This window comes from Microtus pennsylvanicus, chromosome 8 (assembly GCF_037038515.1).
Source record: "Microtus pennsylvanicus isolate mMicPen1 chromosome 8, mMicPen1.hap1, whole genome shotgun sequence".
Lineage (NCBI taxonomy): Eukaryota > Metazoa > Chordata > Mammalia > Rodentia > Cricetidae > Microtus > Microtus pennsylvanicus.
Window position 1 is genome coordinate 6,936,693 of NC_134586.1, and position 27,107 is coordinate 6,963,799.

At 42.3% G+C, this 27,107-nt stretch overlaps 1 long non-coding RNA gene across 1 annotated transcript in view; it reads left to right on the forward strand.

The window, feature by feature from the left end:
- LOC142855416 (uncharacterized) overlaps nt 1-27,107 on the forward strand; it is a 40,072-nt gene that overhangs the window by 9,769 nt on the left and 3,196 nt on the right. The window contains exon 2 of the long non-coding RNA XR_012911506.1: nt 13,547-13,743. This is a non-coding gene — a long non-coding RNA (uncharacterized LOC142855416). The remainder of the gene's footprint in view (nt 1-13,546; nt 13,744-27,107) is intronic.

Sequence of the window (27,107 nt, forward strand, 5' to 3'; positions counted from 1 at the left end):
ATGGCAATAATTCCCCCTGGATCGTGGTAACTTGAACCACTGGGCAAAATTAAAGCATGATTAATAAAAACTCAAAGAGAGAAATTGGGGTTTAACCTGACAGTCCAGAAAGCAAAACAGCTCTTACCTCTACCTTAGTCCAAAATGGCAATCCTGCCTCCAAGAATCTCAGAATGAGACTGTGTCTGAGAGCTGTCTCCTGTTGTCTTATATTCCTCTCTAGGGCTGGGATTAAAGGCATGCACCACTGGGATTAAAGGCAAGGACCGCTCATTTTCTATAGCAACTTGTGTGGCTACTGGGATTAAAGGTGTGTGTTACCACTGTCTGGCTGTAAGGCTGACCAAAAACTGTCAACAAGCAGGATACTGGGGAGTTAATTGCCCCCTTTGCATATACAAAATAAAGACAGTCCCCCATGTTCCTCCTCCACAAGAAAGCCTCTCAGACCTTCTGGGCCTGACATCTAAAGATTAATGCTGCCCTGTTACCTCTGCCCCCAATGCCATGGAGACCACAGGTGACTGAGATGACTGTCTAGGTAATGGACAACAGACAGTCTCTGTTATTTTACTTGGCACATAAGCTATTTGGATTATACACTCTGCTATATGATGTTGGATTCCCCTCTGTATGCTGTGAATACCATTGGTTAATAAAGAATCTGCTTTGGGTATATTGCAGCACAGAATAGGGCAAGGTGGGAATTCTAAGCAGATAGAGGAGGAAAGAGCATGGAGAGTCAGGGAGAAGCCATGTAGCTGCTACAGGAGACAGACGCCTGAGAGAACCTTACCAGTAGACCACAAAAACATGATGATACACAGATCAATATAAATGGGTTAATTTAAGATATAAGAGTTAGCCGGAAGGTTGGATAGGGGAGCACGGAAGCACAATTCTTAGTTAAGGGAGCCACCTTAGGGCTGTCAAGAGACTTGAACCTAGAGTGGCTCTCAGGAGCCCAAGCCGAGGTCCCCAGTTAATTCATTGGGCAGCTGGGGATAGGGAACCTGAAATGACCCTATCCTATAGCAATACTGATGAATATCTTGCATATCATCATAGAACCTTCATCTGGTGATGGATGGAGATAGAGACAGAGACCCACACTGGAACACTGGATAGAGCTCCCAAGGTCCCAAGGAGGAGCAGAAGGAGGGAGAACATGAGCAAAGAAGTCGGGACCACGAGGGTGCACCCACCCACTGAGACAGTGGAGCTGATCTATTGGGAGCTCACCAAGGCCAGCTGGACTGTGACTGAAAAAGCATGGGATAAAACTGGACTCTCTGAACATGGCAAACAATGAGAGCTGATGAGATGCCAAGGACAATGGCAAGGGGTTTTGATCCTACATAATGTGCTGGCTTTGTGGGAGCCTAGCCAGTTTGGATGTTCACCTTCCTAGATATGGACGGAGGGGGGAGGACCTAGGACTTACCACAGGGCAGGGAACTTTGACTGCTCTGGAGGGGGAAAGGAGTGGGGGGAGGGGGAGAAGGGTAGGAGGAGGGGGAGAAGGGTGGGAGGAGGGGGAGGGAAATGGGAGGCTGGGAGGAGGTGGAAACTTTTTTTTCTCATTTTCTCAATAAAAAAAGAAAGAAAGAAAGAAAAAGAGTTAGCCAGGAATAGGCCTAAGCTATTGGCCAAACACTATTGTAATTAATGTAGTTTCTGTGTTATTATTTTGGGTCGGGGCAGCCAGGAACAAATGAACGGCCTCTGTCTACAGCTATAATTTATCCTTCTCAGATCTCTGATGGTGTTAATGGGTAGGCTAACTATAACTTTGTCATCTTGGCAGCAGCAGGCAACCAGGTGTTTCCCCAAGGCTGTAGCCATCTTGTTAGTTGATTTCATATGTAGAAATCGTGTTTTGCTTTTGCTAGATCTACTAGCTATCCTGTTGAAAAAAGCCGACAGGTTTGCCTGGCCAACAGAATTCTTCATAGTAAAGGATAAACAGGTTTCAGATATAACTTTTTACTGTAGCTCTTTTAAAAACAATCTACTCTGCCATGACTGTTCCTCATGATAACTACTGTCTCTGATAAATGATTAGATGGAAAGAGAAAGGTTTAAAGTCTATGCAAGTTCTGAGGTTATAAGAAACATTCTAAGATGTATAAAGGTCTGAGGATATGAAAAGATTAAGTAAGTCCTGAGGGTATAAAAATTACTTAAGGTGTGTAAATGAAAGTTGTAAGGTTATAAGACAGAGATTTAAGGTATGTGAAAAATGGAAATGTTTCATATCTCTTTCTTCTTCTATGTTATTGGTATGCTAAGATACCAAAAGTTCAGTTTTAGCATTGATCAATGCAGGTCTGATAAGGTGATAGAACACTGATTACTATTTATTATCAGTCACAAGCTCAAGACTCTAAATTTCCTTTGGTGGTCTTCTAAGTGTAGACTTAGAGGTATTTCTCATTATGCTAAAAACATCACTGTCCAATCTCTATGTCTGTGTCTTTGAACAGAAGAAAAAATGTCTATGCTTTTTTAAATTCAAAGCTACAGCTTTTGTTAGGACCTGAAGGCATGAGTCTACTCCAGCTCTTTTATAGACACCTGCTAGCTATTTTCTCTAAAATGTGGATTTCAGTACAGATTACAAACAGTGATAATGCTAATATATCTAACACTTTGATCCCTTTCTTCAAACTAAAAATTCATCTAAACTTCAGGAAGTCGAGGCTGTTGGACCCTAGAGTCCAATCACTGAGGAGGAGTTGCCCCAAGAGACCATCTCTCACACCACGGCTGATGTATAAGCGTGAGGATTTTATTAATTCTGTCATGACAGGGTCTTTCAGCATTAGAGAGGCCAGAAAGACCCCGAATAGCTGGTACAGGCTATTTTTAAAGGAAAAAAAAAAACATAGAAGCAAGGGGGAGTGTCTGAGGGTTGTTCTTTAACTATTATGATTGGCTTATTTAAAAGGGCTATTACAAATAATTGGCTGAAGAGCTGTTGCCAGATCAGATGAGATAAGGAAAATCATCTGAGAGTCACTTTGCTCCTTTCCCAGGGACTTAGTCAAAATACCAATAACTGAGTCAACACCTAAGGGTTATCTTGCCCATATTCAATAACTGAGTTCTATTTGGAGAACATTTACAAGGACTCAGGAAGATGATGGAAAGTTCCCAACATTTCGATATGTGCATGTGTAGCTGTTAGGTCCTTGTTTCCCAGAAGAGGGGGGAGCATTACTGCTGAGAGACCTCAGGCATGGCTTCAGAGTTGTCTTAAAGTTTTACAGAGGCAGCTGTAAGACTTGGATCCATCTCTCACAGGTCAAACAGACTCCAGATAAATACAGCCTAAGTTTCCTCACCTGTCTATCCCTGAGGATGAAATCTCCTCCTGCTCTCCCCCTGGTCTTGGGACTCCTCCCCTCCTACTACCCAAACTATGGGCCTAAGAGTTCCAAATGTAGTATTTTTCTTTAAGTTCCTAACTTTAACTTCTGTCCCTAGTCCATATTTGTCTCAGCAGATTTCCACTTGCCTGACAGACACCGTCCAGGACACAGCTAATGACTATAACCTGCTCCAAATCACTGTGAGCCCTGGACTTGCTGAAAGCTGATGTGAGCCAGTCCAGTTGACGTGAATGCTCCCTGTCTCTTTAGCTGGGTCAGTGAACCAACTGCTTCTGATGGCTGTCCCATTGACTGACTTCCTCCCCACCTTTGACTAGCCTTCCAATCTTCCAAGGATGCCCTAATTTTATTAGGAAGTAGTTACAGAAGAGAGGACATCACCCCTTGTCATCTAACAGGCTAGAATGTTAGCTCAAAAGGAGATGTCCTGGCATAGGGGACAAAGTGGCTACCATAGTGCCTATTGTCATATCAGGAAAGGAACCTGTTAAAAGCAAATAGACCCAGATCTATCAACTGGTAGATCCATGGGCTGAAATAGTTCTGCCATATGATAGGACTCTCAACCTTTATGCAGAACAGGAAGGTAAATGGCTTTAAGAGAAAATAGTCGTCACTACACAAAACACTAAGTATCATTAGAGATAATCTGGCTGTACTCAAAAACATTGCAGAAAATGGGTCCTAAGATGAAATAAGTGGCTGGTCTCCGTTCTCATTTCCAGGCTCCTCCTAGATAGTAACTCTCACGTCAGCCATCGCAGGGCCTTTGGCCCTTCTGCTTCTGCTAATTGCAGTTGGCTCTTGCATTCTAATTTCCTTACTTAAATGATTATTCCTGTCTGGGTGCCATTAAGCCGATGGTTATTAGATCCTCATGTAAATAGGTACCCATCAGAGAGTCAAGAATTTGACTCAGGGTACAACTCAAGAGGGGGAATATGAGAGCCAAAGTTACACTTTAAGTTTTCTTTATTGTACCTAAGAGATCATAGAAACAAAAATGCCTCTAATTTGTAAGCCCCTTGCCTATGACAGATGCTTTCTGAAATGCTCGAGGCTGTTGTTTATGAGAGATAACAAGTCACATGTTTTTCACTCCCCTAAACAAGTTTGTCTGACCCAACTACACAGGATGTGCTTGATCACAGTGGGCAGGAGGTGTGTGGGCACTGAATATGCCAGGATGTTTGCTTGCCCCGATTGGACCTTATGGATAATGTGGCAAATTATTGGTTTTGACTTTTTAAACTCCTTCAAAATGTGTCTTGTGAGCATTTTTGGGGAACCCAGAGATGGACCTTGCCAGGGTCTGTCAACCTGGCCAGTATTTTTTTAACTAAAACTTGCTTCAAATTTGACTTAAAGTTGTGGTGGTGAACTTACTCTCCACTGGGGGAGTTTAACAGATCCTATCTAAATAAAAGAATAACATAACTAAATAGGTCTGTATGTGCAGCTTAGCAGTGGAGTACTCACCTCCTATGTGAGAGGCTCTAGATTACTCTCCAGTGCCATTCAAATTCCTAAAAGACAGGCCTCGGGAAGCCTTCCAGAGACAGCACACCCCAGCATCATAGGACTCAGCAGTGTGAACTTCGGACTATTTCAGACTCACTGTGTTTTCACCTAGCTACTCACGTATCACCTTTTAAAAATTCCTTTCTCCTTATTTTCAGAGACAGAAAGTCTCGTGTATCTCAGGTGGGTTAGTATATAGATCAAGGTGACCTTGAGCTTCAGATCCTCTTGCCTCCAACCAGAGGGCACTGGGATTGCATACGTTCACCACCATGTCCTCTATTGCCACCTTCATCAAAAAGAAGTGGTGCTGTGGGAACCCGGTCCTGGATAGAGGATGCATAGGCTATTCTAGAAATAATTGTTTGATGACCATATATTAAAACTATAGTGTATAGCAAAAACTGAAAGAATTTAGACCCGTAAGGAAATTAGATTCCCACCCCAACCTCCCACCCCCTGCTTTTCCATGCAGGCAGGCATGCAGCTATAGTGATCCACCTACCTCAGTCTCCCAAGTGTGGGATTACATATGTGAGCATTCATACCCAGCTGAATAGAATTCTTAACTCATTAAACAATTTAGTGTAGCAATGGGTCTAATGACTACCATCATTTTGAAGAAGGATTGACCGTAAATGGTATTTGAACAAAGTGTAATATGACATGAAAATATTCTCTGTGTAGAAAACTCATAAACAGTGCTAGTACTATGTTGGAAGATGGTCCATAAATGAAGCTTTGTGAGAAGATAGTGGGGGAAACCCTTCTGTATATGTGTTGCTTTTATTGGTTAATGAATAAAGAAGTTGTGTTTGGCCAATGGCTTAACAGAATATAGCCAGGCTGGAAGATATATATATATATATATATATATATATATATATATATATATATATATAGAGAGAGAGAGAGAGAGAGAGAGAGAGAGAGAGAGAGAGTAGGTGGAGTCAAGGAGACAGCATGTAGCTCCAGAGGAGAAAGATGCAAACTGCTGGATGGAACCTTGCTGGTAGGCCATAAGCCTTGTGGTAAAATAAAAAATAATGAAAATGGGTTAAATTAAGATGTAAAAGCTACCCATAAAAGGCTAGAACTAATAGACCAAGCAGTGATTTAATTAATATGGTTTCTGTGTGGTTTTTTCGGGAGTCTGTGCAGCTGGGAAACGAACAAACAGCCTCTGCCAACAAAAAGAGTTCTGAGAGCTTGTACTAAAAGTCCAAGGAAACAACAAGACAAGAGCTTGTGATAAAACTTCCTCCATAACATGAGTTGTCCTTGCAATGTGTTTTTGTGCACCTCCCGGGTGTGATAGTAGGAGAGTTTCCTTTAGATTTCTCATCTTCTTACCCAATTAGTTAGAACAATGCATAATTTGTCCTTGTAGCTGTATACAGCTGAACGCATATGACTAGCCCTGGTGACTGTATACAACTTGAACTCAAGTGAACTTTGCTCAAGATGTGACTTTGCAAAACCTTAGAATATCCTCCGAATATAAATTGTCTGATGCTCTGAATAATGTTGGCTATTTGATAAGACTTTAGTCCACCTTATTTTTGGGTTCCACCCTCCGAGGTTCATACCACCAAATAGCATGGTAATACTACACATTGGTTTGTTATGAAAATCACAATTAAAGAAATATTTTGTTTTAGCTGAAGGTTTCTTTTTAATTAATTTTTTTTTTGAGACAAGGTCTTACTGTGTAGCCTTGACTGGTCTGGAACTCACTATGTAGACGAGGCTGGTCTCAAACTCACAGAGGTTCGCTTGTCTATACCTCCCAAGTGCTAGGATTAAAGATATGCACCACCGTGCTCCGCTTTAATTTATTTTCATTATTTTTACTTCTCTGTGTGTGTGAGTACAGTGCCTGCAGGGTGCAGAAAAGGGTGTGGAATCTCTCGGAGCTATGGTTACATGTTGTCGTAAACACACAACTCCTCCATCTCCACGTGAATGCCTGATCTTCTGCAAGAGCAGTATGTGTCCTTAACCAGTGAGCCATCCCCACCCACCCTCACTGGAAGCATTATAAAGTGAGGATGCAAGAGCTTCTCAGCCACGGTCATGAACTCAATATTAAGGACTCCTGTCCCCAAGTGTAACTTTAGGGTGAAGCTGAGTCAGGCTGCTAGAAGTCCAGCTCACAGAGGGAGACAAACACAGAGTGCAAACTCAGCACCTCAGATCTTCTTTGGAGCACTGTCCATCACTCCTATGCACAGCGACACTGACCCCAGCCAAGGATACAGAGCTGTTTCTTGCTGTGACAAAAACCCAGTCTTCAAATAGCATACTGGGGTGACCAACTAGAAACCTTACAAAACAGATCCATGAAACGGTTAGTTGCCCTGAGGTTTTTGCTGTGTTGTTTCAAGCAAAGTCCAGATCTGGCTATATAGGCCAGGCTGGCTTTGAACTGGTAATCTTCCTGGCTCAGTGGCCAGAGTGTCAAGGTCACAGGCATGTGTTACCACACCACATCAGCTGGAGTGTTTCTTTGCTATGTAAACCTCATTTATGGGCTGCGGTCACACATCTAGACTTCTGATCCTCCTTGCTCCTCCTCCTGTAACCTTGAACCCTATTTCCCTTACTTCCCACTGACTGACATTTTAATATTTAGCTGGGTTCCTTTGTGCTGTGAGCTGGAGCACAAGGCAAGGCCTGGAGAATTGGGAAGAAGCTTCATAGAGGTGGGGGAATCTGACCTCAGCCTTTGTGGGGATGGGGGTGAATATGGGGTGCCAGGTGGTGGCAGTTGAACCCATCTAAAAATATGAGTTCCATAGATAGACCACACATGACACCTATAAAGATGGGCCTATAGATTGACTGAGAAAAACAAGTTTACAGTAAGGGTCTGGGGGAGGATCCACTGTGGTCTGTGGGTTTACAAATAGTGCCAAGGTCACCAGGTTGTTAACCACAGTGGTCAGCCTTCTGGGTGGATAGCAAGTTATGCATCCTTTCCTTTGAAAGAGGAACCCTGTGTATATAACATCCCAGGCTCCCTTAGTGCTTATCTATGAGCACAAAGACCTCCATGCCTCCTACACACTGTTACTCTTTTCACTCACCTGGGCTACAGAGGGATATTTTGTCTCAAAACTAAAGAAAAAAATTCTGATTCTCAACTTGATAGGTTGAGAGATATGAGCATATTTCTGGGTGTGTCCATATCTATTGTCATGGGGGAGAGAAGCAGAGGGGAAAAGGCTCAAACTCACCAGTAGGCTAGGACATCAATTGGTGTGGTAAGTCATTCTGTATATGGGTTGCTTTTATTGGTTAATGAATAAAGAAGCTGCTCTTGGCAAATGGCTTAATAGAATATAGCCAGGCTAAAAAAAGATATATAGAGGAAGAATGCAAAGTCAAAGAGAAGCCATGTAGCCCCGCTGGGGATGCCGGATGGAACTTTACCTGGTAAGTCACAGCCACGTATTTCAGATGGATGGATATTCTTCACATCGTTCAAAGACTACAGAATATGGCATTTAAAATATTTTAAGAACTTCGGACATTTCATGACAGTGAGACACATCTGCTTCTGACAGCACCAATCTACTTCAAGAGGATAATTGGCATCAAAGAGGCTCCTTATGGAGTTGGTTAGTCATTTCTGCAAGAAACTGCTCTTGCCTGAACTACTGAACTGGACATGCAGGACCCACTTAAAATGATGCTGAACTTGCCTAAAGATGAGACTGTCTTTTGGGTTTCTGTTTCATGAAAGAGACTGCCAGACATTCTACAGGATACAGAAGAAAGTGTCTGACAAACTGCCAATATAGGCAGGACTCTGTTTGAAATTTCCCACTTCATGGAAAAGTCTGCTGGATACTATGGGGACTGTAGGCTGCAGGTGGGTGCCTGAAACATTACAGAAAAACTTTGGATGACTGTTCAGGCAGCGATGTCTCTGTCAATTCTAGAGTTTTGGAAGTTGCTTACAATGCACTTATTGTTTACTTAGGTAATATATTATCCTTCTGAGGAACTGGATGGAGTTGAAGCATAGATAATTATAGTTATAATTTTCCTTAGTTATGATAAAAGATAAAGTATGCATGACTATTATAACTATAATTCTTGCTTGATAACTGTTTTGTTGTATATAATTTTACTATGTTAAAGTTAAAACCTTCCTTTTTATTTAGATAGGAAACGGAAAATGGTGCAGGAAGTCTGGGCGGCTGGGAAGTGAACTAGTGGCCTCTGCCAACAATCAGTGGAACAACAGTGGAAGGAAGAAAAAGCCATGTCCAAGCTGTACTCTAAGCAAGCACATCACTGGCTGCTGACACCACCCACAGTCCCCACACTCCAGGTTCTTCAGCCTTTCACAGTGGACTTTGCACTCGGTGTCCTTCAGCCTCAGATTGAGGGTACACATTAGAAATTTTGTTGAGACTTCCAGCTTTGTGGGCTGAGATACTACTAGATTCTTTGGCTGTCCAAACTGCAGAAGGCCATTTTCGGACTGCCTAGCCTCCAATAATTCACTGTGAAAACACACATCCTCTCTTTCTCTCTCTTCCCTCTCCCCCTTCCCTCTCTGAGATATGTGCCTGTGCATGTGTATTGTGTTTTTTTTCTCCTAAAAACCCCTGATTAACACCTAAGTTCTTATTAACCTTTCATGTTATGGGGGGGGGGGTTAACTTGTATTTTTCCAAATTTACAGAGGTTGAGGTCTTAGCTTCCAGTACCCTAGAAGCTGGCCCTGTTTGGGATGAATCTTTGTAGGTTTTGTTGGCTAAGATGAAGTATAGCTGCTGGAAGGGTCATTCCTCATCTCCTTTGCCTGGTGTCTTTATGAAGAAAGAGAACATCTGGATACTGATGTACACATGAAGAGAATGACATATGAAGATGAAGGCAAACGTTTGGATGATGTTTCTGTGAGCTAAGGAATGCCAACTACTTCCAGCTCTCCCCCCAAAACCAAAGAGAGGGATGGGTAAATAGGTTGTCTGTCACATGCTTCAGAAGAAACCAAGACCACCAACACTTTGAGCTTCTATCCTCCGGGGCTGGAGATGATGGATTTCTATCATATTTAGGCTATCCATCTTGTTAGTGCACACCAACACAGGCCATTTCCATTATTTCAACTTATTACAAAAATCACGAGCAAAGAAGAGGACAAGTAGTTATAATCTTGAGTTATATGATACACAAACTACTGGAGTAAATGCTCTCAGACTTCTGAATGCATGCTGTAGCCATGGAGCCTGTTCTGCCTCCCATTCTTACACACCCCACTGGTCTCCAGGGACTGAACACCTGATGGATATTTGCCTCTTGCAAATGGATTGGGCACACAGAACATGGCACAACAAGCCAGCAAGAACAAGATGGGTAGAATTAATCACTGTGTACCTTCACTGGTAAGGTACTGTCTCCACATCTGCTTCCTTCATACAGCTCTGACACCTGGAAGACTACAAGGCCTCCTGACATGAAATCAGGCACACTATTTTCCAGCTCTGGGTATTTGGGCATGTAGTCATCCTTCTTGGCTGCTGTCATCCCCTCTGTAAAAAGAAGTTCACAGTGTAGTGAGGAGGAGTGGCGGGGCTGTGTCCCACCACCCAGCGGCCCACACGGCTAGCTTTATACCCGAAATAATTACATGGAAACTATATTCTTTTAAACACTTCCTGGCCCATCAGTTCCAGCCTCTTATTGGCTAGTTCTTACATATTGATCTAACCCATTTCTAATAATGTGTGTAGCACACGAGGTGGCTTACCAGGGAAGATCTTAACCTGCGTCTGTCTGGAGTAGGAGAATCATGGCGACTGCCTGACTCGGCTTCTTCCTCCCAGCCTTCTGTTCTGTTTATTCCGCCTACCTAATTTTCTGCCCTATCAGGCCGAGCAGTTTTCTTTATTAGTTAACCAATGAAAGCAACAGATAAGATACAAGACCCACCTCCATCATCACAGACAGCAACTCTCTTCCTTCTGGTCATTCATGTTGTTGGTCCAGACTCTGGGACTCGGGCTCGGTTTGTATTTCTGTACCAAGTGCTCTCCTCATTTGCTATTTCAGACATCTGGCCAGCATCATAATGGAACTTTCTCCCTGTCTGAGTCTTTGTCTTCTTCTCTATCCTTATTTCACTTTCCTTTTTTATCTTTGACACTGCACCAAATTTCCCCCCTCAATTTTGTTCTTTACCAGTTTTGATTTAGACACGTATTTTATTTATTTTTTTCTTAAGACAGGTTTTTTTTTTCTGTGTGGTTCTGGCTATACTCATTCTGTAGATCAAGCTGGCCTCAAACTCAGATGCAAGCACCACCACTTCCAGGCTAAATTTTAAATTTATTTATTTTTCTTATTGTTTTTCCTGCATGTTTATATATCTGTGTGAGGATGTAAGGTCCCCTAGAACTTGAGTTACAGACAGTTTTGAGCTGCTATGTTGATGTTGATAATTGAACCTGGGTCCTTTAGAAGAACAGTCAACATTCTTAACCACTGAGCCATTTCTCCAGCTCTATAGAGACTTTAATTTTGATGTCGAGTGATGGGGGATGTCCTTCTGTATATGTGGTGCTTTTATTGGCTGATGAATAAAGTTGTTTTGGCCAATGGCTTAGCAGAGTAAAGTCAGGTGGAAAATCCAAACAGAGATATATTGAGAGAGTAGGTAGAGTCAAGCAGAAGTCATATAGCTGCCAAAGGAGAAAGATGCCAGAACCTTACCAGTAAGACTTGTGGCAATACAAGGTTAATTTAAGATATAAGAGCTAGCTAAGAATACACTGGAGCCATCGGCCAAATAGTGTTGCAATTAATATAGTTTCTGTGTGATTATTTGGGTTTGGGCAGTTGGGAAACAAAAGAACAGTCTCTGTTTACAAATGATATCCAAATGTTTGGCAAGAATTTCCACAAAAAGCCTGAAAATGCTTTTTTTTTTTTTTTTTCGAGACAGGGTTTCTCTGTGGTTTTGGAGCCTGTCCTGGAACTAGCTCTTGTAGACCAGGCTAATCTCAAACTCACAGAGATCCACCTGCCCCTGCCTCCCGAGTGCTGGGATTAAAGGAGTGCGCCACCACCTCCTGGCCCTGAAAATGCTTTAAAAGAAAAAACAGTTCTAGACAGACAAGAACAGAGCTAAGAGCAGCTTCTTGGTAACTGTGTTTTCTCCTGTAGGCTCTGTTTGCTGGTGGCAAGCAGAGGCCTGGCTCTTTTAAGAGAGACTTCCTGACTCAGCATTAGCATAAAAACCTCACAGCTGTTTTAAGAGACTCTACCACCACACACTTAAAGGGTGTTTATGAGCAGCCAGCATTAGGCTTCTTGGTGGTCACATGAACCTAGAAACTCCACAGAGTTTTGGCAATAAATCTGGTTCTGGCCAGTATATATGCCATGAAGTGAAACTCTCAAAATAAGCAAAGGAATGGGGTGGAGCCAGTCACCACCAAACCTGCAGCTTTAATCCTAGCCATGTTGTTTAGCAAATTAAAGACTCATGTGCTCTGGAAAGATAGAAATATACAGTAAAGACAGATTCAGATGGAAAAAAACCTTCTAAACATTTTATAGTATGCTTTAAAATAATGTAGATTTGCGAAAGAAAAGAAAAAGAATAAAGAAAGTCCTTTAAAAAAAAGAAACAATAACCAGGTGTGGTAGCACACACTTATAATCCCAGCACTTGGGAGGCAGAGGCAGGCAGATCTCTATGAGTTCAAGGGTAGCCTGGTCTACAGAGTGAGATCCAATACAAAGATACACAGAGAACCCCTGTCTCAAAAATCCAAAACTTAAAAAATAAAAATAAAAGAAATAGAGTAAAAAAAAATCCACACAAAGATGGAAAATACACAAAGAATTCGGGTTATGTATATTATTGTGTTTTTTTTTGAATTTTTGACTGTGAATGAGCTAACTATAGAAAGACATTTAATTGTGTGGATTACTAAGCTAATTCAACACATATATTTTAAAGGTATCTTGACTTCAAAATTTGGATCTAAGGGTATGTTGTTACTTTGGAAAAGAGGTTCTGCTTTTGTTTCCACAGAGAATGGGAGCCTGTAAATTTCTTCCAGGTTAATGTGATTTGATGGAACAAGACCTACAAAAGGTCTCCATGAAACCTAAAAATACTTCATCCAACAAATAGCAGAAAGCAGTTTGGAGAAAACTATGCCCAAATTCCCTAAATGATTATTTTATAAATGTTTGTTTTCATTTAAAGGGGGTTGACCATTAGTGGTTAATGGTCACAGTCAGTTTCCTTCAAAACAAGGGGGTAGGGCTGGATATGATATAGAAATAAATTCTTTTTTTTTCTTTTGAGAAATAAATTCTATATATTGGTATGGACATTGGTTTATCCATACAAATTTAAGCTCAATTTTCTTATATGTATATTTCTACTCTAGTTTAAGGTATTATGTTTATACATCTCATTTAAAAATGTAACATATAATTAAAAATTACAGATTAATAGTTAGTCAAATTTGTAATTGCGTTAGTTAGGTTTTCTAGATATATAGAGATATATTTCAGTTAGATAATCTTCAACACTTCAGAGACCTATAGAAAATGGCATTTAAAATGTTTTAAGAACAGACTTTTCTCAAAAGTGAGACATGTCTGCTTCTGGCAGCACCAATTACTTCAGAGAGATTGATTGGGCATTGAAGAAACTCATTATGGAATTTGCCTTCAAGACTAGCCATATGGGCAAGAAACTGCTCTGCCTGGACTGCTTGATGGTATGCTGTATGAACTGGACATTTAAGCCCTACAGAAAAATGACTGCTGAAGTTGCCTAAAGAAGGTGAGTTGGTCCTTCAGGGTTCCTGCTTCATGAAAGAGTCTGTCAGACATTCTGCAGGACACAGAAGAAAATGGCTGACCCACTGCCAATAGAGACAAACAATCTGTCAAATTTCCTGTTTTACTGAAAATTCTGCTGGATACTATGGGCCTGTAGGCTGAAGATGGATGCCCCAATGGACAGAAGAAATTTGGGTGACTGTCCAGGTGGTAGGATGCCTCTGGCAATTCTAGAGTTTTGGAAGTTGTTTACAATGCACTCCCTGTTTTCTTAGGTAATATTATACCCTTCTGGGGTCTTTGATGGAACTGAAGAGAGATAGTTATAGTTTTCCTTAGTTATGATAAAAGATAAAGTAGATAGAAAACTTTAGATTCACAAAGAAAGGATAGATGATGAAATATTTTCCTTAATTTGCCAAATGTAAATTGACCAAATATCATAAGTATAATCCTTGCTTGATAACTATTTTGCATATGTAATTTTACTACATTTAAACCTCCCTTTTAAATTAGATAGAAAAGGGGAGATGATATGGGATATATTTTTGTATATGTGTTACTTTTATTGGTTAATGAATAAAGCTGTTTTGGCAAATGGCTTAGCAGAGTAAAGCCAGGTGTGATATCTGAACAGAGATACATTGAGAAAGTAGGCAGAGTCAAGCAGACACCATGTAGTTTCTGAAGGAGAAAGATGCCAGAACCTTACCAGTAAGCCACAACACAAATCAATAGAAATGAGTTAATTTAAGATATAAGAGTTAGCTATGAATATGTCTGAGTCATTGGCCAAACAGTGTTGTAATTAATATAGTTCCTGTGTGATTATTTGGGTCTGAGTAGCTGGGAAATGAAAGTACAGTCTCTGTCTTCAGTCAGGTTTTTAACCTTGTTTCCATCTTCTCTTTCTTTGGTGCCTTGGGATTCTTGGTTCACAAAGATCATGCTTCTTCCTGTTTAAAATAATTTGAATGAATGTTTTCTGAGACCACCTCTCATAGACCAGGCCAGCTTCAATTTAGGAGTATCCTTTTGCATCAGCATCCTATGTTCTTGGGTTACAGGCAAACATCTGGCTTATAATTTTACTTTTTAACAAATACAGAAGGTAGGGGTTAGGAATTTAATTCAGTGCTTCCCTTAGAAATTCAAAACTCTTAGCTTGGTCCCTAGAATCAACAAACAAACAAACAAAAATCTAGAGAACAAACAGAAAGATACAGTATCCCAAGAAGATCATTTTTAATGTGTCTGGATGTTTTGCCTGTATGTATATCTGTGCACCACTTGTGTCAGAAGACGGAGTCTGATTCCCTGGCGCTGGAGTTACAGACGGTTGTGTGCCTCCTTGTGGTGCTGTGAATTGGTCCTAGATCCTTTGGAAGAGCAGCTGAGTGCTCTTAGTACTGAGCCATCTCTCTAAACCCCAAACAGATTTTTAAAAATTGGGGTAAAATATATTTGACATAAAATTCGCCACTTTAATTTCTAAATCCTTGTTTAATTTATTATTGTTGTTGTTGTGTGTGCATGGTGTGTATATGGTGTGTACATGTTACGTACATGGTGTGCACATGTGGACCCTCATGAGGAGGTCAGAGGTCAACTTTGTGATCTCATTTCTCTCCTATCTTAATAGGGGTTTTGGCATCTTCTATGTGCAACATCTCCCGCCAGACCTTGTTTTAAATCTCCCAAGTCGATTTTGAATTAATGACTTAATTATTTCGTCAGACTGACTTTGAACTCTGGGACCCAGTGGTCACTCCCAGGTAGCAGGGACAACAGCTGCACACCCTGTGCCAGGCTCCTGTCATTGTTAGACGGCTTTCTCAGATGACAAATGATTTTCAATAGCAATTATGAGAAAAAAGATCCATCACTATAGTGGCCAGGAACAAACACTATGGAAAATGGTCTCGTATTGAATCTCTATACAATCACGCTAGCAGAATATAAAGGAAAATCAAAGGTAAATATTTCTCCATAGGAAACACATACAAATGGTTATTTACTCAATGACTTTAATAGACACACAACAGTTTGAACTTTGATGTTTTGTATGATATGATATAACTAATTGCTTAGTAATGGTGAATATGGCTTAAAGAAAATGTCTTCAATGGAAGCAATTTAGAAAACTACTAAATATAACTACTAACGTAATGCTTAATTTTCCGTTTTTATAGGTAAAGTAAGAAACAAGCTCTTTTTCTTTCCTTTTGCACTGGGGATTGAACTTACGGCCTAACACCTGCTAAACATATCAGGAGCACACAGTCCCTGGAATTCTAGCTCTAAGGCATCTGCTGCCTCTGGCTTCCAAGGGTGTGCATGTGCGTGCATGCATACATACATGTGCACACACACACACACACACTTTTTCCTGGATGTGATATTAAAATGTAACCACACCTATAATGACTGTTGGAACTTGAGCCAACAAAAGAAATGTTCAGAAAGCAGTATGCTGTCAGTGCCATTATTCAGAATTTATCATCACCGTGCTAATGAAAAATCTGATCATCTCTTAGGAGCTTTAAGCATTGTCTTAAATTCTCAGTGGATGGTATGTCCTCTAAAAGTGCATGCTGCCAGGGCAGAGTGTTCTCCTGTCTCTCATGGGCATCACTGATCCATAATCATGTGGCGTGTGCTCCCATACTGACTCTGGGCTTGGTCCCGTGTTTGCTTTGCCATTTAAAGAAATAATTTTTTATTTGTGAGTATGTGTGTGTGTGTGCACGCATATGTGTGTGTGCACATGCATGTGAGTGATGCAGGTGTCTGTGCTGGGCATCAGATCTGTTACTGGAGTTACAGGCACTTGTAACACGGGTGCTGGGAACTGCCCCTTCAGCACTCATAACTGCTAAGTCATCTATCTCCCTAGTCCACTGTGCTGGTTTCGTTTCTGAGATGGCCATGGGAAACCCAAGCATGTCTGCTATATGCTGTAACCATGCAGCCCAGTCAGTTCTGGCTCTGACCACCACACCAGTGACCTAGACACTGTAGCTCCCATTAAGCTAGCAGGATTTTGGGCACATGCACAGCTGCAGGCAAGAACAGTACCCCGATCTGGACCTGGAGCCCAAGGCAGATTCCCTGGTCCATGGGATCACTAGCAAACAATGGAGGTGCTGTCAGAGAGCAATGCTCTGGGAAGTTTGATTTTTATGCAGCACTATGTAATTAACGTACCATGATATCAGCTTTGGCTTTTATCCTAAGTGAGATGGAAAGGTTATGAAAGAAAACAGGAAACAAAAAAGAAAGTTGCGTGCCAAGAAGTGACAGAATCTGACCTTTCAAGACCATTGCTTTGATCGCCGCACAGCAAAATAAGAACTTGGCAGCTGAGGAAACAATCGGGCTATCTGTCAGGAAAGGGCCGCGGTGAGCTAGCTATGGCATGCTGGTGCTCAGACCACTGTATGGACAGAAAATGAGAAGTGGTACCGATCTGGGTTCCGAACCTACGATAACATGTTGATACTTCGAAAGCAAGTGTGATGGTAAATCTTGATTGGTGGCTTGAGACGTGCCTAGGAGATTGGCAAGCACATATCCAGAGATCAACCGAGGGGTGAAGCCCCATCTACAGTGTGGTGGCACCATCTGCTCAGTGAGGGACCTGGATGGGGAAAAAAGGGGGGAAGAGGAGAACATCTTGCACAGCTTCCTCTCAGCCGGCCTCTGGCTGAGTGGTGTGAGCTGTCACACCTTCCGGTGATGATGGCTAAACCGCTGAAACCATGCACTGAGATAGACAGTGGCTCAGATATCCATCCCAGCCACGACAAGTTACCAACACACTGCCTGAGCTGGATGAAAAGCTTAGAGGGTTCGTTTTTCCCCTCTTTCTGAACAAGTAGACAGATGGATGAGATCATTATGCCAGGTATTGAAGAATGCAGAAATGGCAGGTGGAAGGAAGAAGGTAGCATTAGGAATTCTGTTGGGGGTGTTAATTTTGAAGACACACAAACATCCCATCTTTCTAGTTTAGAATAAAAGCCAATGTTCATATCATGGGGGAGGGGCCATGCGTGTGCCACGGTGCATGTGGGGGGGGTCACAGGACAGCACTGTAGAGTCGGACCCCTTCTTTCCACCTCTGAGTTCCACAAATCAGATGAAGACCCTCACGTTTGTACAGCAAGTGCCATTACCTCTGAACTGTGCCTAATTCTTTTATTCATAAGTCACCAATCAACGAGTTGAGTTGGTGGCAGTCAGAAGGCCTGGCAATCTAAAGCTCTGTGCTCCCCAGGCAGGGAGTTAACGAACTCATTTTCCTCTGCTTTTTAGTTCCTTCCCTACCCTCAAAGACTCAGCTGGCATCTGCCCTCATTGGGGAGGGTGGGTCTTCTCTGCTCAGCCTACTGATTCTCGAGTTAATTGCTCCCAGAAGCACTCTCTCAGAAACACCCCCAAATTGTTCTATATTGGTTATTGGTTATTTGGGTTTCCCTTAATCAGGACAAACTGGCACACAAAATTAACCACCACAGCCCTGGCCAAAGAACCGGCTCTACACGAGTGAAAGTCCTCAGCTCTGAAGTGACGGATAGTAAACAAAGGAAGGAGCCAACTGTAGGCAAACACGTAGGTGGCGGCCACAGCAGCAGGAAACTGAGGGCGTGCCAATCTGACGGCTTCTATTTTCACTTTGAAGTAGGAGGACGTATCTGGAGAGATGGGGAGGAGGTGAAGGGTGTAGAGGCTCAAAGAGAAAGAGGCAGAGAGAGACAAGGGGGAGGAGAGAGAGAGAGAGAGAGAGAGAGAGAGAGAGAGAGAGAGAGAGAGAGAGAGAGAGAACATAGACTGTTCAGATGGTCAGAATCATGAACTAATCGAGACACAATCTATATAACTGATGGTTTTTCTTCAGTAAATATTGAACAGCCCAGCATTTGGTACAGAGAGGGCAAAGAACAGGTATTTTAGACCAAGGGCAGGCATGTTCTGTCACAAGTCAGATAGTTTATATTATGCTTTAAAAAAAACAGTTTTTTAAAGACAAGATCTTACTCACTGTGTAGCACAGGCTGGCCTAGAGAACTGTAGCTCAGGCAGGCCCCTAACTCAGTTGGATCCTCCCACTTCAGCCGCTCAAGTGCTTGGAACACTCGCTTCTGGCTTCTGTCATTCCTCCTAACTGATCTTTACACCTGAAGATCTGTAAGACCTTGCAGGGTGTCCAGCTTTTTGACAGGGAAACACAGCATCCTCCATATAATTCATGTTCCAGAACCCTGTGGTTGAGCTATGAGGAAAACATGCAAAATATTCAGTGTTCTAAGTGAGCTAAGATTTCCTGTTGGGCTGTGTTCATAGCTCTCCTTAGCTGTATGTGGCAGAGGTTACAGTTGGACGCGGCATCATGTCACTACCACTTACTGTGACAAAATAAACACCCGGCAGAACCAAATGTAGAAAGGAAGAGTTTCTTTCCCTTTCTCTCTTCTTTCTTTCTTTCTTTCTTTCTTTCTTTCTTTCTTTCTTTCTTTCTTTCTTTCTTTCTTTCTTTCTTTTTCTTTTCTATAGCTTTTTCTTTTGATTATCTTTCTTTTTTAAGATTTATTTATTTATTACTTATACAGGGTTCTGTCTGCATATATCCCCACAGGCCAAAAAAGAGCACCAGATCTCATTACAGATAGTTGTGAGCCACCATGTGGTTGCTGGGAATTGAAATCAGAACCTCTGGAAAAGCAGCCAGTGCTCTTAACCACTGAGCCATCTTTAGCTTTTCTTTTCTTCTTTCCTTTTTTTCTCCTTTCCCTTTCCTTCCTTCCTTCTTCTTTTTGTTTTCTGCTTATACTTTACAGGGAACAGTTCATCATGGCAGGAAAGTGTCTTAGTTAGGGTTTCTATTGATGCGAGGAAACACCATGGCCAAAAGCAAGCTGGGGAGAAAAGGGTTTATTCGTCTTACACTTCAGCATTGCTGTTCATCACTGAAGGAAGTCAAGACAGGAATTCGAGCTTGTGTCAAGTTGACACACAAAGCCAGCCAATAAATAAGGCATGACAGTGGGCTTGGTACATGGCAGTGGGAGCTTGCAGCAACTTCTTCATGTATGGTGATGGCCAGGGAACAGAGAAGGCTCTGACTGGAAGCTTGCCCTGACATGACACACTTCCTCCAGCTAGGCTCCATCTCCTAAATGTTCCCCAGCTCCCCAGCACAGTGCCACCAGCTGGACAATCAGGAAAGAGGCCGGCTGGGGATGGAACCCAGGGCTTTGCATATGATACTAGGCAAATGTCTTTCCGTTAAGCCATTTACACCCAGCCCCCAATATCCTCTATTATTTCTCAGCTAAAATACCAACTGATTAAAGTTGCACAATCACCTTCCTTGGTATCTTGTAGAATCTTCTGAGTTTCTACTGCCCAGAAGACTCCAGTTTCCTCCTTTGGTTACTTCCTGTGTGAGAGTAAGTAGACTCCTCCCCCAGGTGTCCTGCCCCAATTTGTGTTCCCAGTGCCCTACATAGGCAAGAGGAGTTTTCATGGATTAATTTGGGAACTGGTTTTGTTACATGATATGTAGCAGCAGGCCAGTTGGGCGGTGTTCATTTCCCAGCCGCCCAGAGCCCCCAAATAATCACACAGAAACTGTATTAATTAAAAACTGCTTGGCCCATTAGCTCTAGCTTCTTATTGGCTGACTCTTACATACAAATTTATCCCGTTTCTATTAATCTGTGTATCGCCACGTGGCAGTGGCTTACTGGCAAGGTTTCAGCATGTCTGACTCTGGCGGTGGCTCCACAGTGTCACCTTTACTCTGCCCTTCTCCTCCCATGCTGTAGGTCCAAAGCAGTTTCTCTATTCATTAATGGTAATCACAGCACACAGAGGGGACTCCCACATCACCTTCCTTTTCTGTTTAAATAAAAAGGAAGGTTTTAACTTTAACATAGTAAAATTACATATAACAAAACAGGTATCAAACAAAAATTATAGCTATAATATTTATGTCTATTTTATCTTTTATCATAGCTAAGGAAAACTATAACTATAAATTCTTCAACTCCTTCAAAGACCCCAGAAGGATATAATACTAAGTTAACAAGAAGTGCATTATAAGCAAATTCCAAAATTCTAGAATTGCCAGAGGCATCCTACCACCTGGACAGTCACCCAAATTTCTTCTGTCCATTGGGGCATCCATCTTCAGCCTACAGGCCCATAGTATCCAGCAGACCTTCCCACGAAGCAGGAAATTTCAAAGACAGTTCAGCCTATATTGTCAGTTTGTCAGTTCCCTTCTTCTGTGTCCTGCAGAATGTCTAGCAGACTCTCTGATGAAGCAGGAACCCAAAGAACCATCTCACCTTTAGGCAAGTTCAGAGTCATTTCTCTGTGGGTCCTGCATATTTACTAAGCAGTCCAGGCAATAGCAGTTTCTTTCCCAAATGCCTAACCAACTCCACAAGGAGCCTCTTCAATGCCCATCTTCCTCTCTAAGTACATTGGTGCTGCCAGGAGCAGATATGTCTCACTGTCATGAAAAGTCCTAAATTTTTAAAACATTTTAAATTCCATATTCTGAAGGTCTCTGAAAGATTTGAAGAATACCTAACTAACTGAAATATATCTCTCTATATCTAGAAAACCTAACTAATACGACTACAAGTTTGACTAGTATAGATGGCTATCTATTAACCTATATTTCTTAGTTATACATTACATTTTAAAATGAGCTACACAAACACAATACCTTAATCAAGGGCAGAAATATACGTATACAGTATAACAAAATTGACCTTAAATTTGTATCAATATGCCAAGATCCATACCAAATAAAATTATTCATCTCTATAGAATATCCCCCTTTAAATGTAAAGAAACCTTTACAAACAATATTTGGGAATATGGGTGTAGTTTTTCTTCAAACTACTTCCTGCTGTTTATCGGGCAAAGTAATTTTTTGAAGGGTGTTCAAGGCGACCTTTCAGGGGGTCTTGTTCCATCAAACCATATTGGTCTGAAAGCAATCCACAGGTTCTTATCTTCTATGGAAACAAACGAGAAACCTCTTTTCCAAAGTAACATATCCTTAGACTCAAATTTTAAAATCAAGATACCTTTATGTTGGTTTAACTTAGCAGTCCATACAATGAAATGTCTCTCTGTACTTAGCTCATTCACAGTCAAAAATTCAAAGAAAACACAATAATATTTATAATCCAGACTCTCTGTAATTTTTTTCATTTTTAAGTGACTTATTTTTCTTTACTCCTTTTAATCTATGACTATATGTACTCTGTCTCTTTAAGGACTTTGCTCTTTTTTTTAAGCATTAACTATATTTTATGACTCTCTATGTTCTTTTTCTTCTCTCTCCTAAGCCTATGTACATTTATCCAACACTGTGACTCATCTGGATTTGTCTATCTTGCATATCTGCAATTCTTTACTGTCCAGGAATGCTTTTTTTAAAAAAATGCTAAGTGCATCTTAAAAACCTAAGCTGCATCATTGCTAAAGGGAATATGGCAGTGCCTGTTTGCCCCACCCTGTCCAGCACGGCAGGAGCTCCTCTCTGCCTCCAAGAGCCATGCACACAGCTCCATCTCTAGGCACACAGCCAGTCCATGTTGCCATCAAGCAAGCCACAGTAGGCTGTTCACAAACCCCACCCAAATATTCCTTCTCCTGGAAGAGCCAGAGATTGCACTGGCAACATACCCCAGAAAGCCAGCATTTCAAAATGACCACAGCTTTCTCTTTCTGCTACTGCTCAATCAGGAAAACCTCTCATAAGGGAGCCATAGTGTGCCTCCAGCAAGCAAAGCCCATTGGGTGAGGGAGGAATGCAGCTAAACTTTTTTTTTTACTGTCTAGAATTCCTTTTCAAGCTCCTCAGGTTTTACATGGATTTAGTTGGCCACATAGACACCAGTTTGCCCCATGTTGGGCACCAGGTGATGGTGGAAGTCACTAAATAATCCCACACCAATTCAGAATCATGAATAATAAAAGGGTTATTTATTTAAGGGAAAACTTACAATCACTGTCCTAGATAACAGTCCTCTGTGCAAACAGAAACAGAGTCTAGCAACCAGAAGTGGGAGCTGGAAGCAAGAGAGGAAGCACACGCTTTACAGCCACTTTTTACAGTACCAGAGACCACATCCAAGTGGGTTGGTATCTCAAAGGCTATTGGCTAAAGGGGCGGAATGTGCTCCACAGCAGTGATAAAGCCTCACAGAGGACAGGAATATATATCCAATATATTCATCCAATATATATATCCATCCTAGGCTGGCGTGAAATTCATTTTTCACAGGAAATTTTTCCTTTGATTTTTTTCAAGTGTTTGAAAATATCGAAATTGCCAGGTGTGGTGGTGCACATCTTTAATTCCAGCACTAGGAGGTAGAAGCAGAGGCAGGTGGATCTCTGTGACTTCCAGGACAGCCAGAGCTGCCTAGTGAAACCCTGTCTCAAGCAAACAAACAACAACAACAGAAGAGAATATGAAAACAATTCTTTTCTTGTGAGCCCTATATAAATCGGCCAGAGGGTGCACTTGGCTAGTGTGGCAACCTCTAGTTTGGGTTATGTGGTAGATTAGGAAAAGGTGCCCATATCTGTAAGCAAAACTTGACTTCTAGTGCAGGGTGCTCTGACAAAAAAACAACTACTGTGTTTGTGGTGGTCATCAGAGAGCTAGGGATCTGCCAGATGTTGTGACAACAGGAGACACAGCGAAATGGCTCAGAGTAGATGCTTGTGGTCAAACCAGGCAACCTGAGTTCTCTCCTGGAACTCATATGGTGGAAAGTGAGAACCTTCTCCTACAAGTTGTTCTCTGACTTCTGCATGAGTACACGTGTGTGTGCATGCCTGTGTGCATGTGTATGTGTGTACACACAAAAAAACCAACCAACCAACCAAACGCAGCCTGGCACACAGACACATGTGCACAGGTATAGGCACACACACACACACACACACACAAACCAGTGATGACAGGGACAAGCATGGGAAGGGTGCAAAGGCAGAGCTAAGGCAGAAGTGACGCGTCCTTGTGATATGATCTGGGCAGGGTGGAAGGGAAGGCCAGGAGTGTCTGACAGACTTCCTGAAGAGAGATCAAGGGTCACAGAGCTCTACCGAGTTCAGAGAACTGTTGTAATGGAAACGACTTCAGGAAGGCCAGGAAGATGAAAGCTCACGGTGCGTGAGAACTTCAGACGTCAGTAAAGAGTCCTTGGTATGAGGAAGTGCAGTGTATGGTTTCCGTGCAGGTCAAAGTCTTTGCCGAGAAAGAAGGAATGACCAGGATGTCAGCGGTAGAGATGAGATAACAGTTGATTCATGAATGAGAATAGATCCCTGAGAATGGAAGTGTAGTTAGACTCCTGAAGAGTCCAGGACAGTGTTTCACACAGGGGAAGGGCATTTCTTATCTTCTGTCACCTCCTGCTTTACTTCCTTCCTGTGTCTAGATATCCGAGGAGAAGACAGTTGAGGGAGGGTTTATTTTGGGGTAAAGTCCATCAAACTGACAGAGACACCGCAGCAGGAGGAAGCTGGCTGCTTGCACTGCATCTGCACGAAGCAGAGGTTTGAAAGGAAGTGGGGGTCAGGCTGGGACACGGCAAGGCCCGCCCTGAGAGAATCACTTCCCCCAACTATGGCATAGTCTTCCCAAACAGCGCCACCAGCTGGAGGGCACGTGTTCAAATGGTTGAGTCTATGGCAGACATTTCAAAGTCAAACCACACTACTTCCCTTTCAACACCAGCTCTCAAATTATGCTTCTATACTCTTAGGATTTAGGTCCTTTAAGGTCCCTTTTCTTCTGAAAAGGGAAAAAAATAAAAGATTAAACAGTAAGGAACACAAAAGCCGAGTTTTGGAATGTGGACATGTGTTCGTGTGTGCCTGCAGGTATGTAGATGCCCAGGGAGACCAGAAAAGAGGGTCAAATCTTCCAAAGTTAGAGGCTTTTGTGAGCTGCCCAAATAGCAGTTCGAATCTGCCGAGCCATTGCTATAGCCCCTTCATTCTGTTTTGTCACCTAGTGGACTCTCCAAGGGGGATGTTTCAGAGGCTCCTCAAGTTCTGTATTTCCAAAACAGAACTTCATTTTCTCCCCGGACACACCACTATTTCCGTCTATTAATTTCTATGTGCTTTGGCAAATGACATAACCAAAGGTCCCTCCTCTCCACCCCAAGCATGCAAATTACTTCTGTTGTAATTTTCTTCAATCTATCCAACTATCTCAAATCCACTGCCGTGTAGTGATATTTTGTTTGTGATCTAACAAATAAAGCTTGTCTGAAGATCAGAGTGCAGAGCTAAGCCACTAGTTAGCCATAGAGGCCAGGCAGTGGTGGCACACACCTTTAATCCCAGCACTTGTGAGACAGAGGCTGACAGATCTCTGTGAGTTCAAGGCCACCCTGAGCTACTACGTGAGATTGAATCGGTCTAAAAGAGAAACAGCTCACACAAAGGTGATTCCAGAATTTGGGATCCCATGCCATTAATCCCAGTACTAGTGAGGTGGAGACAGGAGTGATATGGCTGAGCAGAGAGGAGACAGGAGCTCAGATGAAGTCTGAGGATTTGCAGAGACAGCACCAGTATGAGGATCTGTAGAGACAGATTCGCCCCTTGGTCTGAGCATTAGTAGACGTAAGAACTCTAGTGATTGGCTGTTCTGCATCTCTGATCTTTCAGGATTAACCCCTATATCTGACTCCGGGTTTTTATAATTAAAAACAATTAGAATTTGTGCTACTGTGCCGCTCCTCTACTTTGGTCCCATACCATCTCTTGAGAGTATGAATTGCTGTATCATCCTTTCAATGCACTCCCTAATAGCCATATCTTCTTTCCAAATCTTCATATCTCTAATCATATATTCCCTTGTGATGAAGGAAGGTCATTGGTTAATAAAGAAACTGCTTGGACTGATAGGTTAGAACATAGGTGGGTGGAGTAAACAGAACAGAATGCTGGGAGGAAGAGGAAGTGAGGCAGATGCCATGCCTCCCCTCTCCAGGGCAGACGCAATGAAGTAAGCCGCCAGGTCAGACATGCTGAATCTTTCCCGGTAAGACGGGTGCTACACAGATGACTAAATATGGGTTAGGCAAGATAAGTCACCACCTCATGTTGCTACACACAGTAATAGAAATGGGCCAAGCAGTGTTTATATGAATACAGTTTGTGTGTTGTTATTTCAGGTAAAGCTAGCTGGTGGCTGGGAGCCGGGCGGCAGGAACACAGCCTACAGCTCCTACTTCATCCCTTGGTCTTAATTTGATTTTCTAAAGCTTGTTCTAAAATAACATTCCTCTTGATTTGTGCATACTCAACATGAAGTAGCTCATCCTGTGCTTTCTGAGCCCTACTTCCGTTCTTGTCTGCCTCAATCTGTTTCCCGTAAGGGATAGTCCAGTAAAACACACACCTGGCTGTGTTCTGACAATGTTCAACATTTCTCAATATATTATGGCATGGTGGTGCACGCTTGGCACCCAAGTCAGTGGGAGACTGAGGCAGTTTGAAGCAAACTTGGGCTACATAGTGAACAACAAGGCTGATGGATGCTGGGGGTACATGGCAAGGCCCTGTTTCAAAAAAAAAAAAAACAAAACAAAGCAAAGCAACAAGATCCAAATCGTCATTGTTGTATGCTCAATGCAGTTCACTGAAAGAAGAACTCAGCCATATCAGTCATCTTTCTTTGGTTTTTTTGTTTGTTTGTTTTTGAGATAGGGGTTCTCTGTGTAGCCCTGGCTGTCCTGGAACTTGTGCTGTAGCCTATGCCTGCCTCAAACTCAGACATCTGCCTGCTTCTGCCTCCTGAGAGCTGGAATTAAAGGTATACACCACCACTTTCTTTCTTTCTTATGTGTGTGTGCGCGTGAGTGTGCGCACACACAAGAGCATTTGCCCTTGGCATCCAGAAAACGGTGTCAGAGCCCTTGAAGCTGGAGTTATGGGCTGTCGTGAGCTGCCGGATGTGGGTGCTAGAAACGGAATCAAGGTTGTCTAGAAGAACAGCGGTGGTCTGAATAAGAATGGCCCCCGTAGGCTCAGTATTTGAATGCTTAGTCATCAGGGAGTGGCACTATTTGGGAAGGATAAGAAAGTGTAGCTTATTAGAGGAAGTGGGCCCCAGGGGTGAGAGGGGTTGGGTGGGGCTTGGCGCTCTCCAAAGCCCATGATAGGCCCGGTTCTCTTTCTCCCTGGGCCTGCGGATCAGGATGTAGCTCTCAGCTGCTGCTCCAGCCATGCTCCCACTATGAGGATAAAGGACCGAACCTCTAAAACTGTAAGCAACTCCCTAATCAAATGCTTTATAAAATATGAGTT